The sequence below is a fragment of the Heterodontus francisci genome, chromosome 7 (genome assembly GCF_036365525.1).
Source record: "Heterodontus francisci isolate sHetFra1 chromosome 7, sHetFra1.hap1, whole genome shotgun sequence".
Lineage (NCBI taxonomy): Eukaryota > Metazoa > Chordata > Chondrichthyes > Heterodontiformes > Heterodontidae > Heterodontus > Heterodontus francisci.
The window spans coordinates 133,348,466-133,364,355 of record NC_090377.1 but is presented as its reverse complement, the minus strand read 5'-3'; the positions used below and the strand labels follow the sequence as shown (position 1 = coordinate 133,364,355).

Genomic DNA, 15,890 nt, shown 5'->3' with positions numbered 1-15,890 from the left:
ATGGCCTCCCATCTCTCACTCTGACAATCCTCCCCCCCCAACCAAAAAGCCTGCAGACTCCTCCCCTCCCCCGGCCTCCTCTCTGCTGCCCTCAGCCTGCTGCCGCAGACCATCCAGTCTGGCAGCCAGCCATCCTCTCAATGTGGCAGTCACCCAGGAAACAGAAAAACATTGAAATGCGGTCCTGCCATTAAATTCGGCAGAACCTTTCTGCTGCTGGCATTTCCGGATTTCCCAGCCTCCCCATAAATAGCCAGGCCTTCATCAGCCAACTGGACGACGCTTGACTGTCAGTCAAACTGCCTTTGCCCCCAGCCGCCAACATTTTGATAACTAATAAACAGGAGCGTTCAAAGAAAATGAAAAGAAACAGGATGTGTGCGGGGATATTGCTGACAGCAGTGTCCCGGAGATTTCTCTTCAACTCCTGCAGACTCCAGGCACATTCCTGGAGAATTGGCAAACCTCATGACTCTGTGTCTGCTTTGGCAGGCACGGATGTAAATACAGGGATTACAGCTGAACTCAATCCTTTCTTCCTTCAGGCCTGATTTCATTCATGTGGGTGTGGGGTTGCTTAGCGTGCACTCACAATGAGAATTACAAATGAGCTGAGCACTGACAGGCTGTAGCTCTCGAACTTGACAGCCTTGTTGTGACAACTGAATCCACAACAGGCCGCACTGGAAGCCGTGTGCGTGTTGTGTGAATTGACAGGAGAGGTACCTGGGGTGGATTACCATTCACGGCGAGGCCGAGCTACATTTGCTGTTGACCTCTTCCCGCAGACGCCTTCCACAAGCTGCAGACAGTGCCCGGTGCAGCCTCTCAGTGCTGGGGACATGTACAGGTAGGTCCCGGCTTGAAGTGCCACTTTTGAAAGTGTCATCCACTTCGGGTTTTGTGAGTGTCCCAGTTGGAATTGGGCAGGGGGCATTTATGAGCTCTTTTTTCTTTAAGGCTGCATTTATCCCTCTGAGCGAACACTGTCCCATTCCCAGGGCTGGCCATCCCGCTTCTTCTCTGTTGACTGGTCCTGGCACCCATACAGCCAATGATGTACATTTGAACCGTAGCCACTTTTGTAATGTAGGAAAAGCAGCAGCCCAATTGACGCACAGCAAGATCCCACAAGCAGCAAGGAGGGTGAACAGCCAGACCACCTGTTTCAGTGCTGCTGGTCGAGGGTTGAATGCCGTCCCCGGGACAGTTCAAAGCACCTTACGCTCCTGTCCACCCGGGTTTGCCAAGCCGCCTGGGTTGCCCTGGGGTCTCCGGGAATGAGAGGTTAATCTCCAGGACACTGCTGCAAGGTATCTGGGGGGGGTGGCCAAGGGGCCAGTCACGTAAATTGGGTGCTTTTTTCCCCCATTTTCTTGGAAAGGTTTTGTTTTAGCGGTGGGAATATTGGAGGTGGGAGAAAAAGCTGCTTGAGAAGCCGAGGCAGTGGGAGGCGGAAGGTCATGTGATCGGGCAGTCATGTGATGAAATCTTCAGGATTACATCCAACCAGAGTTGCCACCTCTAGCCAGGACTGTGGTGGAGCATTTCCCCCTCCCCCCATTGGCCCTGCTATAACCAGGAGTGCAGCCATGTCCCCTTGACAGTAAATCTTATTGACCCAGGGAGATTGATAGTTTGGACATACTGATACCATTTAATAGGACATGCATTTATACTTATATCGTCTACAAGTTGTCGATAGCTGCAATTCTCAATGTTTCCATCTAAAAGAGCCCTGTAATACCTTTTCTCCCGTCATATAATTGATAGAAATCGGATCATACGAATTAGGAGCAGGAGTAGGCTATTCGGCCCCTCAACCCTGCTCTACCATTCTATAAGATCATGGCTGATCTGTTGTGGACTCAACTCTCCTGCCTACTCCAGATACCCTTTGACTCCCTTGTTTGTCAAGAATCTATCCACCTCTGCCTTAAAAACATTCAATGACTGCTTCCACCACTCTCTGGGGAAGAGTGTTCCACAGACTCACGACCCTCTTGCACTTGTATATCACAATTAACAGTACCGAGCATGGGAGGAAGTGAACTTGTTACCAACTTCAAACACCCCTCCCTATTCTTTTGGGAGATGGCATGAATAGACTTTGCTGTATCGCTGTTCCCTGTCACCTGCAGAAAGTGCTGATTCTAACTGGGACATTGCTCCGTGTGAGCTGGGACGCTGCCCCGTGTGAGCTGGGACGCTGCCCCATGTGAGCTGGGACGCTGCCCCATGTGAGCTGGGACATTGCCCCATGTGAACTGGGACGCTGCCCCATGTGAGCTGGGACATTGCCCCATGTGAGCTGGGACATTGCCCCATGTGAACTGGGACGCTGCCCCATGTGAGCTGGGACATTGCTCCGTGTGAGCTGGGACATTGCTCCTATGAGGTGTGACCCCTGTGCCAGCAGCTGGGCTGGAGGCAGTCTGCCATCCTGTAGCTGCCTGAGGGTTTCCTGCACAGGTTCAGGACTCTCCTCAGATGTCGCGGCTACTGGAGCTGGGCTCACTGGCAGAGGGGTTGGGGAGACGTTGCCCACACTTGGAGCACCCTGAGGGAAGCCCCCAGCTATGGAGGTCAGCCTCTCCTCCTCCCTTTCAAGGATCAGTTGAGCCTCCCTGCTGACCAGAGAAGGACGAGGAGCTGGAGAAGACTCCAGTGGTCTCGTCCTTCTCTTCCCTCGCCACTGCTGCGTTGAGCCCATGGCCAAGGCGATGGTGTGCAGGACTGCGCGCATCTGTGGGATCTGGCTTTGCATGAGAGTCGCCAACCTCTCGATGGAGGAAGCCATGTGCTCACATGCCTGAGACCTGGCAGCACTCATGGCATGGATGCACTCCTCCATTGGCAGCTCATGACTGTGCATTGCCTCCGGCATCTCCACCAGTTGTTGCCTTACCCCTCTCTGCAACTCCAGCATGCCCTGTGCTGTCAACACCAGAGTCTCCTCATGAGCCTGGAGCTCAGCATGGGCCTGACTACCCACAATTTTCCAACTGTCAGAGGCCTCGGTCGTCTCAGCCTCAGCCAGCTGCTTGGGCGTGTGTATGGTACTCTCACCAGCTTGTGACCCTCATTCAAAAGCCGAGCTTAAACCCACAAAGGTGAAAGTATCTGCACTGGTGGAAGGTGCAGCAGAGTGATGGGACGGTGCATCCTTTGACAGTTCCTCCTCCTCAGAGGTGGTTGACTGTCCCCCCAGTGGTTGCAGACCTCTGCAAATGACTGCCTGCATGAGAGAACACAAACATATGTGAGTTAGACTGTGCAGTTCTCCTGATGCCGACCAAGTGTTATGTGGGTCTCCAACATTGATGCACGTGCCTTCGGGAGACAATCCTCACTCTCTTGCACAGGGATTCCAATCTCCCTATCAGCTATTGAGTGGCCACCCTGGGAGGAAGGGTGGACATGGTAGAGAAAGGCACAGAGATCAACATGTCAGTTCAGCTCATTCCAGCCTGTCAGGAAGAGACATAACCCTAGCCACTCAGCCATTGCCGCAGCACTGCTCCCCTCCCCATGCCATGCAACCACCCGCATAATCACATGCAATCCTCTAGATGGCAACTGGAATGGAGCACTCACCTTGGCAGAATGCGATAGGTCATTGACCCTCTTCCTGCACTGGACCCAGTTGCGCTGGGTGACCCCACAGCTGCTGATCTCCTCTGCGATCTCCACCTAGACTTGCTTGGTCAGGCGGGAGGACCTCCTATTGCCATCGCGGGGGAAGAGAATCTCCCGCCTTTTCCTTACAACTTGGAGGAGAATCTGCAGGGAAGCATCACTGAACCATGGTGCCACCATGTGTCTTTGTTCGGACATCGTCTTCTGCCTTCCTCGCGGGTGGGGGGAGATACAGGAAATAGCAGGACAGAATTGTAGGCTGCACCAAGCTGACCATGTATCCAGGACAGGAGCGAATGTAGGGCCGACAGGCCTTTAAATACGGCACCTGCACCTGCTCCAGAGTTATCTGAGGCTGTAATCAATGACTCGCCTCCTGCCCTCGCCACGTGATTGAGGGAGACCCGTGCCTCCCCTATGCAAAATGGGTGCCCACCACCTGATCGCGGTGGGTTGACCGCCCATATGACGGACGGGAATAGCGCCTTTTACCAGGCCCACTGCCGGAATCAGTGGCAGGCTCAGTAAATTCAGCCCCCTATGCGCGTGTGTGAAAGTGAGTGTGACAGAGTCATAGAGTTATACAGCACAGAAACAGGCCCATCGGCCCATCGTGTCTGTGCCAGCCATCAAGCACCTAACTATTCTAATCTCATTTTCCAGCACTTGGCCCGTAGCCTTGTATGCTATGGCATTTCAAGTGCTCATCTAGATATTTCTTAAATGTTGTGAGGGTTCCTGCCTCTACCATCTCTTCAGGCAGTGTGTTCCAGATTCCAGCCATCCTCTGGGTGAAAAAAGTTTTCCTCAAATCCCCTCTAAACCTCCTGCCCCTTACCTTAAATCTATGCCCCCTGGTTATTGACATCTCCACTAAGGGAAAAAGTTTCTTCCTATCTACCCTATCTATGCCCCTTCATAGCTTCATAATTGTTCCAGTCCAGGCAGCATCCTGGTGAATCTCCTCTGCACCTTCTCCAGTGCAATCATATCTTTCCTATAGTGTGGTGCCCAGAACTGTACACAGTACTCCAGCTGTGGCCTAACTAGCGTTTTATACAGCTCCATCATAACCTCCCTGCTCTTATATTCTATGCCTCAGCTAATAAAGGCAAGTATCCCATATGCCTTCGTAACCACTTTATCTACCTGTGCTACCTGTCCTTCAGTGATCCAAGGTCCCTCTGACCCTCTGTACTTCCTAGAGTCCTACCATCCATTGTATATTCCCTTGCCTTGTTAGTCCCCCCAAAATGCATCACCTCACACTTCTCAGGATTAAATTCCATTTGCCACTGCTCTGCCCATCTTACCAGCCCATCTACATCGTCCTGTAATCTAAGGCTTTCCTCCTCACTATTTACTATACTACCAATTTTCGTGTCATCTGCGAACTTACTTATCATACCTCCTATATTCACATCTAAATCATTAATGTACAGTACAAATAGCAAGGGCCCCAGCACCGATCCCTGTGGTACACCACTGGTCACAGGCTTCCACTCGCAAAAACAACCCTCGACCATCACCCTCTGTCTCCTGCCACTAAGCCAATTTTGGTTCTAATTTGCCAAATTGCCCCGTATCCCATGGGCTCTTACCTTCTTAACCAATCTCCCATGCAGTACCTTATCAAAACCCTTACTGAAGTCCATGTAGGCTACATCAACTGCTTTACCCTCATCTACACATCTAGTCACCTCCTCGAAAAATTCAATCAAGTTAGTTAGACATGATCTCCCTGTGTGAGTGTATGCATGTGTGAGTGTGTATGTGTGATAGTGTGTGTATGTGAGTGTGTCAGTATCCGTGTGCTTGTGCATGAGTGTGTGTGTGATTATGCCTGAGAGTGTGTGTGTATATGATTATGTGTGAGTGAGTTTGTATGCGTGTGAGTATGCGTGTGTGTGTATGTGAGTGAGAGAGTATATATGTGTGAGTGAGAGTATGTATGTGTGGGTGTGAGTGAGAGAGTACATGTGTGTATGAGAGTAAGGGTGTGTGTCAATGTGTATGTGTGTGTGTGAATGTGAGTGAGTTTAGGTGTATGTGTGTGTGGGTGTGCCTGTGCGCATGTGGTAAGTGTGTTCTGTCTGTATGTGGGTGTGAGGAGGTGTGTATGTGTGGGTGTACGTGGGTGGGGAGAGACGTGTGTGTGTTTTTGATTATTTGTTTATGGGATGTGGGCATCACTGGCTATGCCAGCAATTTTTGCCCATCCCTAATTGCCCTTGAGAAGGTGGTGGTGAGCTGCCTTCTTGAACCGCTGCTGTCCATGTGGGGTAGGTAGACCCACAGTGCTGTTAGAAAGGGAGTTCCAGGATTTTGACCCAGCGACAGTGAAGGAATGGTGATATAGTTCCAAGTCAGGATGGTGTGTGACTTGGAGGGAAACTTGCAGGTGGTGGTGTTCCCATGCATCGGCTGCCCTTGTCCTTCTAGTTGGTAGAGGTCGTGGGTTTCGAAGGTGCTGTCTAAGGAGCCTTGGTGCGTTGCTGCTGTGCATCTTATAGATGGTACACACTGCTGCCACTGTGCGTCGGTGGTGGAGGGACTGAATGTTTGTAGATGGGGTGCCAATCAAGCGGGCTGCTTTGACCTGGATCGTGTCGAGCTTCTTGAGTGTTGTTGGAGCTGCACCCATCCAGGCAAGTGGAGAGCATTCCATCACACTCCTGACTTGTGCCTTGTAGATGGTGGACAGGCTTTGGGGAGTCAGGAGGTGAGTTACTTGCTGCAGAATTTTCAACCTCTGACCTGCTCTTTGAGTGTGAGTTTTCTTGTATAATGCTCACACTGTTACTATGGGGTATGATCTATCGCTGCATCAGATCCAGTACCAGCGGGAGACAAGTTAAACTTTCCTCCCCTTCCCCCACACTGCACATGCCCAAACCCGAGTAGTGTGAGAGGACTCCATTGCATTTCTCTGCTGTTGTTGAGCTGCTTGCTGTTTGGGTGCTGGAGACTGGCATGCCCTCTGACCTGCTCCCTGCTCTGCCTGCTGAGGTATATTCCACCTGAACTCAGGACATTGGCAACCGAGGAGGAACAGTGAGAAGCTGCAGCTGACTGGAGTACTTTGGATTAATGATTTTCCTGTGTCTGTGTGCAGGCTGACCTTTGGCAGTGCTTTCAGAGGAGCCGGGTACTGGGGCCAGGAAGCTGCAACTTCTTGGCAGTAATAATGCGGGATCACATGCCTGGAGTTTGCAGTGTGCCACCTCAGACACAAGGCGGTCACAAATCCATGGGCAGACTTCACAGGATCAGTCAATGCTGAGTCCCAGGTTCAAAGTATAGTGACTGCTGTGGTGAAACAATGCGACCAGGAAACCGCTGAGGATTAAAACTCGCCTCCTCTGCCTGTAGATGTGTCCCCATGAACAGCGAGAGCCGATGTAAGTGTTTGTGTTGCTGCCAGTGTGTGTGTTTAAAGCAATGCTGATGTGGCCGGGGTCACGGGACAGTATTCGGCTGAGAAGGTTCACCAGAGTCATGTATTAAGCAGCTGTGAATAGCAGCACAAACACTCGGGTCCTGCTTTGCTCCTTTTTTCCTCCAGCCTGATTCAGTCTGTCCTGGGGACCCTTTGCCTCTGTGCTTCTCTCAAACTCAAAGCTCAGCCCTGGGGAGTCTCGCTTCACATTTCACTTTTTGCCCATTCACTCTCTGAACTTTAGATTCAGCTTTCCCCAGCACTCCAGCTGTTGCTGTGCAAATCGTACACACTGTACTGTGTACTGTATAAACAAACTGCTCCTTTCCCAACTGGACGTCAGCTGGAAAGGCAGAGCTTTGTTTTTTTTTTCAGACGCAGTATTTCTCTTCTCTCTCCGAAACTTGAAATGGTGTGAGTGAGGACGGCGCCTCTTCCCAGAGGGTCGGAGACTGGTTTCTGGAGAGACTTCCAGTTATAGTCACAACCAAGCTGTGCAGTAATCGGTAAAAGATCGCTGCCTTCTGTAATCAATTGTGTGCATACACAACAGAAATCCCTTTCCCATTCTGTTAAGTGCGACCAAAAACACACAATTCTGTGAGATGTTATCGGGACAGATCGACGGGCAGAAAGAGAGACAGGCAACATCGCTCAATATATAGAAAGAGGTCTCACTGTACCAGTGCTCATTGTACAGACAGAGACAGGTGTCACTGTAGCAGCACTCATTATACAGACAGGTCTCACTGTACCAGTTCTCATTATACAGACAGAGACAGGTCTCATTGTACCAGTGCTCATTATACAGACAGAAACAGGTCTCATTGTACCAGTGCTCATTATACAGACAGAGAGAGGTCTCACCGTACCAGTGCTCATTATACACAGAGACAGGTCTCACAGTACCAGGGCTCATTATACAGACAGACAGGTCTCACTGTACCAGGGCTCATTATACAGACAGAGACAGGTCTCACTGTACCAGTTCTCGTTATACAGAGAGAGGTCTCACTGTACCAATGCTCATTTTACAGACAGAGACAGGTCGCATTGTACCAGTGCTCATTATAGAGACAGAGAGAGGTCTCACCGTACCAGTGCTCATTATACACAGAGACAGGTCTCACAGTACCAGGGCTCATTATACAGACAGACAGGTCTCACTGTACCAGGGCTCATTATACAGACAGAGACAGGTCTCACTGTACCAGGGCTCATTATACAGACAGAGAGAGGTCTCACTGTACCAATGCTCATTATACAGACAGAGACAGGTCTCATTGTACCAGTGCTCATTATACACACAGAAACAGGTCTCACTGTACCAGCGCTCAACATACAGACAGAGGCATCACTGTAGCAGCACTCATTTTACAGGCAGAGAGACAGGTCTCACTGTACCAGTGCTCATTATACAGACAGAGAGAGGTCTCAGCGTACCAGTGCTCATTATACAGACAGAGAGACAGGTCTCAATGTAGTAGCCCTGATTATGCAGACAGAGACAGGTCTCACTGTACCAGTGCTCATTATACAGAGACAGGCCTCACTGTACCCGGGCTCATTATACAGACAGAGACAGGTGCCACTGTAGCAGCACTCATTATACAGACAGGTCTCACTGTACCAGTTCTCGTTATACAGAGAGAGGTCTCACTGTACCAATGCTCATTATACAGACAGACAGGTCTCATTGTACAAGCACTTATTATACAGACATAGAGAGGTCTCACCGTACCAGGGCTCATTATACAGACAGAGACAGGTGTCACTGTACCAGGGCTCATTATACAGACAGAGACAGGTCGCATTGTACCAGTGCTCATTATAGAGACAGAGAGAGGTCTCACCGTTCCAGTGCTCATTATACACAGAGACAGGTCTCACTGTACCAGGGCTCATTATACAGACAGACAGGTCACACTGTACCAGGGCTCATTATACAGACAGACAGGTCTCACTGTACCAGGGCTCATTATACAGACAGAGACAGGTCTCACTGTACCAGGGCTCATTATACAGACAGAGACAGGTCTCACTGTACCAGGGCTCATTATACAGACAGAGACAGGTGTCACTGTAGCAGCACTCAATATATAGACAGACAGGTCTTACTGTACCAGTTCTCATTATACAGAGAGAGGTCTCACTGTACCAATGCTCATTATACAGACAGAGACAGGTCTCATTGTACCAGTGCTCATTATACACACAGAAACAGGTCTCACTGTACCAGCACTCAATATACAGACAGAGGCATCACTGTAGCAGCACTCATTTTACAGGCAGAGAGACAGGTCTCACTGTACCCATGCTCATTATACAGACAGAGAGGCAGGTCTCAATGTACCAGTGCTCATTATACAGACAGAGAGAGGTCTCAGCGTACCAGTGCTCATTATACAGACAGAGAGACAGGTCTCAATGTAGTAGCCCTGATTATGCAGACAGAGACAGGTCTCACTGTACCAGTGCTCATTATACAGAGACAGGTCTCACTGTACCAGTTCTCGTTATACAGACAGAGACAGGTCTCATTGTACCAGTGCTCATTATACAGACAGAGAGAGGTCTCACTGTACCAGTGCTCATTATACAGACAGAGACAGGTCTCATTGTACCAGTGCTCATTATACAGACAGAAACAGGTCTCATTGTACCAGTGCTCATTATACAGACAGAGAGAGGTCTCACCGTACCAGTGCTCATTATACACAGAGACAGGTCTCACAGTACCAGGGCTCATTATACAGACAGACAGGTCTCACTGTACCAGGGCTCATTATACAGACAGAGACAGGTCTCACTGTACCAGTTCTCGTTATACAGAGAGAGGTCTCACTGTACCAATGCTCATTTTACAGACAGAGACAGGTCGCATTGTACCAGTGCTCATTATAGAGACAGAGAGAGGTCTCACCGTACCAGTGCTCATTATACACAGAGACAGGTCTCACAGTACCAGGGCTCATTATACAGACAGACAGGTCTCACTGTACCAGGGCTCATTATACAGACAGAGACAGGTCTCACTGTACCAGGGCTCATTATACAGACAGAGAGAGGTCTCACTGTACCAATGCTCATTATACAGACAGAGACAGGTCTCATTGTACCAGTGCTCATTATACACACAGAAACAGGTCTCACTGTACCAGCGCTCAACATACAGACAGAGGCATCACTGTAGCAGCACTCATTTTACAGGCAGAGAGACAGGTCTCACTGTACCAGTGCTCATTATACAGACAGAGAGAGGTCTCAGCGTACCAGTGCTCATTATACAGACAGAGAGACAGGTCTCAATGTAGTAGCCCTGATTATGCAGACAGAGACAGGTCTCACTGTACCAGTGCTCATTATACAGAGACAGGCCTCACTGTACCCGGGCTCATTATACAGACAGAGACAGGTGCCACTGTAGCAGCACTCATTATACAGACAGGTCTCACTGTACCAGTTCTCGTTATACAGAGAGAGGTCTCACTGTACCAATGCTCATTATACAGACAGACAGGTCTCATTGTACAAGCACTTATTATACAGACATAGAGAGGTCTCACCGTACCAGGGCTCATTATACAGACAGAGACAGGTGTCACTGTACCAGGGCTCATTATACAGACAGAGACAGGTCGCATTGTACCAGTGCTCATTATAGAGACAGAGAGAGGTCTCACCGTTCCAGTGCTCATTATACACAGAGACAGGTCTCACTGTACCAGGGCTCATTATACAGACAGACAGGTCACACTGTACCAGGGCTCATTATACAGACAGACAGGTCTCACTGTACCAGGGCTCATTATACAGACAGAGACAGGTCTCACTGTACCAGGGCTCATTATACAGACAGAGACAGGTCTCACTGTACCAGGGCTCATTATACAGACAGAGACAGGTGTCACTGTAGCAGCACTCAATATATAGACAGACAGGTCTTACTGTACCAGTTCTCATTATACAGAGAGAGGTCTCACTGTACCAATGCTCATTATACAGACAGAGACAGGTCTCATTGTACCAGTGCTCATTATACACACAGAAACAGGTCTCACTGTACCAGCACTCAATATACAGACAGAGGCATCACTGTAGCAGCACTCATTTTACAGGCAGAGAGACAGGTCTCACTGTACCCATGCTCATTATACAGACAGAGAGGCAGGTCTCAATGTACCAGTGCTCATTATACAGACAGAGAGAGGTCTCAGCGTACCAGTGCTCATTATACAGACAGAGAGACAGGTCTCAATGTAGTAGCCCTGATTATGCAGACAGAGACAGGTCTCACTGTACCAGTGCTCATTATACAGAGACAGGTCTCACTGTACCAGTTCTCGTTATACAGACAGAGACAGGTCTCATTGTACCAGTGCTCATTATACAGACAGAGAGAGGTCTCACTGTACCAGTGCTCATTATACAGACAGAGACAGGTCTCATTGTACCAGTGCTCATTATACAGACAGAGACAGGTGTCACTGTAGCAGCACTCATTATACAGACAGGTCTCACTGTACCAGTTCTCGTTATACAGAGAGAGGTCTCACTGTACCAATGCTCATTATACAGACAGACAGGTCTCATTGTACCAGCACTTATTATACAGACATAGAGAGGTCTCACCGTACCAGGGCTCATTATACAGACAGAGACAGGTGTCACTGTACCAGGGCTCATTATACCGACAGAGACAGGTGTCACTGTAGCAGCACTCATTATACAGACAGGTCTCACTGTACCAGTTCTCGTTATACAGAGAGAGGTCTCACTGTACCAATGCTCATTATACAGACAGAGACAGGTCTCATTGTACCAGTGCTCATTATACAGACAGAGACAGGTCTCATTGTTCCAGCACTCATTATACAGAGACAGGTCTCACTGTACCAGGGCTCATTATACAGACAGAGACAGGTGTCACTGTAGCAAGGCTCATTATACAGACAGAGACAGGTGTCACTGTAGCAGCACTCATTATACAGACAGGTCTCACTGTACCAGTTCGCGTTACACAGAGAGAGGTCTCACTGTACCAGTGCTCATTATAGAGACAGAGAGAGGTCTCACTTTACCAGTGCTCATTTTACAGACAGAGAGACTGGTCTCATTGCACCAACACTCATTATACACACAGAAACAGGTCTCACTGTACCAGCGCTCAATATACAGACAGAGGCATCACTGTAGCAGCACTCATTTTACAGGCAGAGAGACAGGTCTCACTGTATCCATGCTCATTATACAGACAGAGAGGCAGGTCTCACTGTACCAGTGCTCATTATACAGACAGAGAGAGGTCTCAGCGTACCAGTGCTCATTATACAGACAGAGAGACAGGTCTCAATGTCGTAGCCCTGATTATGCAGACAGAGACAGGTCTCACTGTACCAGTGCTCATTATACAGACAGAGAGATGTCTCACTGTATCAGCACTCATTATACAAACAGAGTGAGGTCTCACCGTACCAGTGCTCATTATACACACAGAAACAGGTCTCACTGTACCAGCGCTCAATATACAGACAGAGGCATCACTGTAGCAGCACTCATTTTACAGGCAGAGAGACAGGTCTCACTGTACCCATGCTCATTATACAGACAGAGAGACAGCTCTCACTGTACCACTGCTCATTATACAGACAGAGAGAGGTCTCAGCGTACCAGTGCTCATTATACAGACAGAGAGACAGGTCTCAATGTAGTAGCCCTGATTATGCAGACAGAGACAGGTCTCACTGTACCAGTGCTCATTTTACAGACAAAAGAGACAGATCTCACTGTATCAGCACTCATACAGAGAGATGTCTCAGTATATCAGCGCTTATTTTACAGAAAGAGAGACAGGCCTCACTGTCCCAGTGCTCATTATACAGACAGAAAGACGTGTCTCACTGTACCAGCACTTGTTATACAAACAGAGAGAGATCTCACTGTATCAGCACTAGTACAGAAAGAGAGGTGTCTCACTATATCAGCAGTCATTATACAGACAGACAGAGGTCTCACTGTACCAGCACTCATTATAGTGACAGAGAGACAGGTCTCACAGTACCAGCGCTCATTATTGTGACCTAAAGACAGATCTCACTGTACCAGTGCTCATTCTAGTGACCTTAAGACAGGTTTCGCTGTATCTGGGCTCATTATACCAATAGAGAAAGGTCTCACTATCCCAGCACTCATTATACAGACAGAGACAGGTCTCTCAGTACCAGCACTCATTATACAAACAGAGAGACAGGTCTCACTGTACCCGTGCTCATTTTACAGACAGAGATACAGGCCTCATTATCCCAGTGCTCATTATACAGACAAAAAGACATGTCTCACTGTTCCAGCACTTCTTATACAAACAGAGAGAGGTCTCACTTTATCATTGCTCATTATACAGACAAGAGAGAGATCTCACTGTATCAGCACTAGTACAGAAAGAGAGGTGTCTCACTATATCAGCAATCATTATACAGACAGACAGAGGTCTCACAGTATCAGCGCTCATTATTGTGACCTAAAGACAGATCTCACTGTACCAGTGCTCATTCTAGTGACCTTAAGACAGTTTTCGCTGTATCTGGGCTCATTATACAAATAGAGAAAGGTCTCACTATCCCAGCACTCATTATACAGATAGAGACAGGTCTCACTGTATCTGCGCTCATTATACAGACAGAGAGACAGGTCTCATTGTACCAGTGCTCATTATAGTGAGCTTAGGACAGGCCTCACTGTACCAGTGCCAATTATACAGACAGAGAGACAGGTCTCACTTTATCAGCGCTAATTATAGTGATCTTAAGACAGGTCTCACTGTATCTGCGCTCATTATACAGACGGAGACAGGTCTCACTGTACCAGTGCTCATTATACAGAAAGAGAGACAGGTCTCACTGTACCAGTGCTAATTATACAGAGAGAGAGACAGGTCTCACTGTACCAGTGCTCATTATACAGAAAGAGAGACAGGTCTCACTGTACCAGTGCTAATTATACAGAGAGAGAGACAGGTCTCACTGTACCAGTGCTCATTATACAGAGAGAGAGACAGGTCTTGCTGTACCAGTGCCAATTATACAGACAGAGAGACAGGTCTCACTGTACCAGTGCCAATTATACAGACAGAGAGACAAGTCTCACTGTAACAGTGCTCATTACACAGACAAAGAGACATGTCTCACTGTACCAGCTCTTATTATACGGATAGAGGTCTTACTTTACCAGTGCTCATTATAGAGACAAGAGAGACAGGTCTCACTGTATCAGCGCTCATACAGACATAGCGAGGTCTCACTGTATCATTTGCTCATTATACAGACAGAGAGACAGGTCTCACTGTACCAGTGCTAATTATAGTGAACTTAAGACAGGTCTCACTGTACTAGACTCATTATACAGACAGAGAAACAGTTCTCATTCTACCAGTGGTCATTATACAGCCAGTGAGCGGTCTCACTGGACCAGCATCATTATACAAACAGAGAGAGGTCTCACCGTACCAGCACTCATTATACAGACAGAGAGACAGGCGTCACTGTAGCAGCACTAATTATACAGTCAGAGTGACAGGTCTCACTGTACCAGTGCTCATTATACAGACAGAGAGACAGGTCTCATTGCACAAGCACTTATTATATAGACAGAGAGAGGTCTCACCGTAGCAGTGCTCATTATACAGGCAGAGAGACAGGTCTCACTGTAGCAGCTCTTATTATACAGTCAGAGAGACAGCTCCCATTGTACCAGTGATCATTATACAGACAGAGTGACAGGTCTCACTGTACCAGCACTCATTATACAGACAGAGATCGGTCTCACTGTACCAGTGTTCATTATACAGACAGAGACAGGTCTCATTGTACCAGTGCTTATTATAGTGAACTTAAGACAAGTCTCCTGTATCTGGCTCATTATACAAACAGAGAAAGGGCTCACTGTACCAGCACTCATTATACAGAGAGAGAGACAGGTCTCCCTGTGCCAGCACTCATTATACAGGCAGAGAGACAGGTCTCACTGTAGCAGCTCTTATTATACAGTCAGAGAGACAGCTCCCACTGTACCAGCACTCATTATACAGACAGAGATCGGTCTCACTGTACCAGTGCTCATTATACAGACAGAGACAGATCTCATTGCACCAGTTCTTATTATACCGACAGAGAGAGGTTTCACTGTACAGTGCTCATTTTAAAGACAGAGAGACAGATCACAGTGTAGTAGCCCTCATTATACAGACAGAGACAGGTTTCACTGCACTAGTGCTCATTATACAGGCAAGAGAGACAGTTCTCACTGTATCAGAAATCATACAGACAGAGAGAGATCTCACTATACCAGCACTCATTATACAAACAGAGGGAGCTCTCACTTTAGCAGAGCTCATTTTACAGACAAGAGAGACAGATCTCACTGTATCAGCACTCATACAGAGAGATGTCTCACTATATCAGCGCTCATTATACAGCTAGAGACAGGCCTCACTGTCCCAGTGCTCATTATACAGACAGAAAGATGTCTCTCTGTACCAGCACTTGTTATACAAACGGAGAAAGTTCTCACTTTATCATTGCTTATTATACTGACAAGAGAGAGATCTCACTGTATCAGCAATCATACAGATGGAGTGATGTCTCACTATATCAGCGGTCATTATACAGACAAACAGAGGTCTCACTGTACCAGCACTCATTATAGTGACAGAGAGACAGGTCTCACTGTATCCAAGCTCATTATACAGACAGAGAGAGGTCTCACTGTACCAGTGCTCATTATAGTGAACTTAAGACAAGTCTCCTGTATCTGTGCT

General features: G+C 48.1%; 1 protein-coding gene across 2 annotated transcripts in view; it reads left to right on the top strand.

Moving 5' to 3' along the window:
* The first annotated feature begins 795 nt into the window (after positions 1-795).
* The window catches only part of LOC137372331 (mitogen-activated protein kinase kinase kinase 13-like), a 388,553-nt gene continuing 373,458 nt past the window's right edge, over positions 796-15,890 (top strand). Inside the window, exon 1 of one of the 2 annotated variants that reach the window (XM_068036186.1) lies at positions 796-850. The gene's annotated coding sequence lies outside the window, so the exon portion shown is untranslated. Of the gene's footprint in view, positions 851-6,881; positions 7,041-15,890 lie in introns of those variants that run through there. The other variant, XM_068036183.1, reaches the window with a different exon arrangement.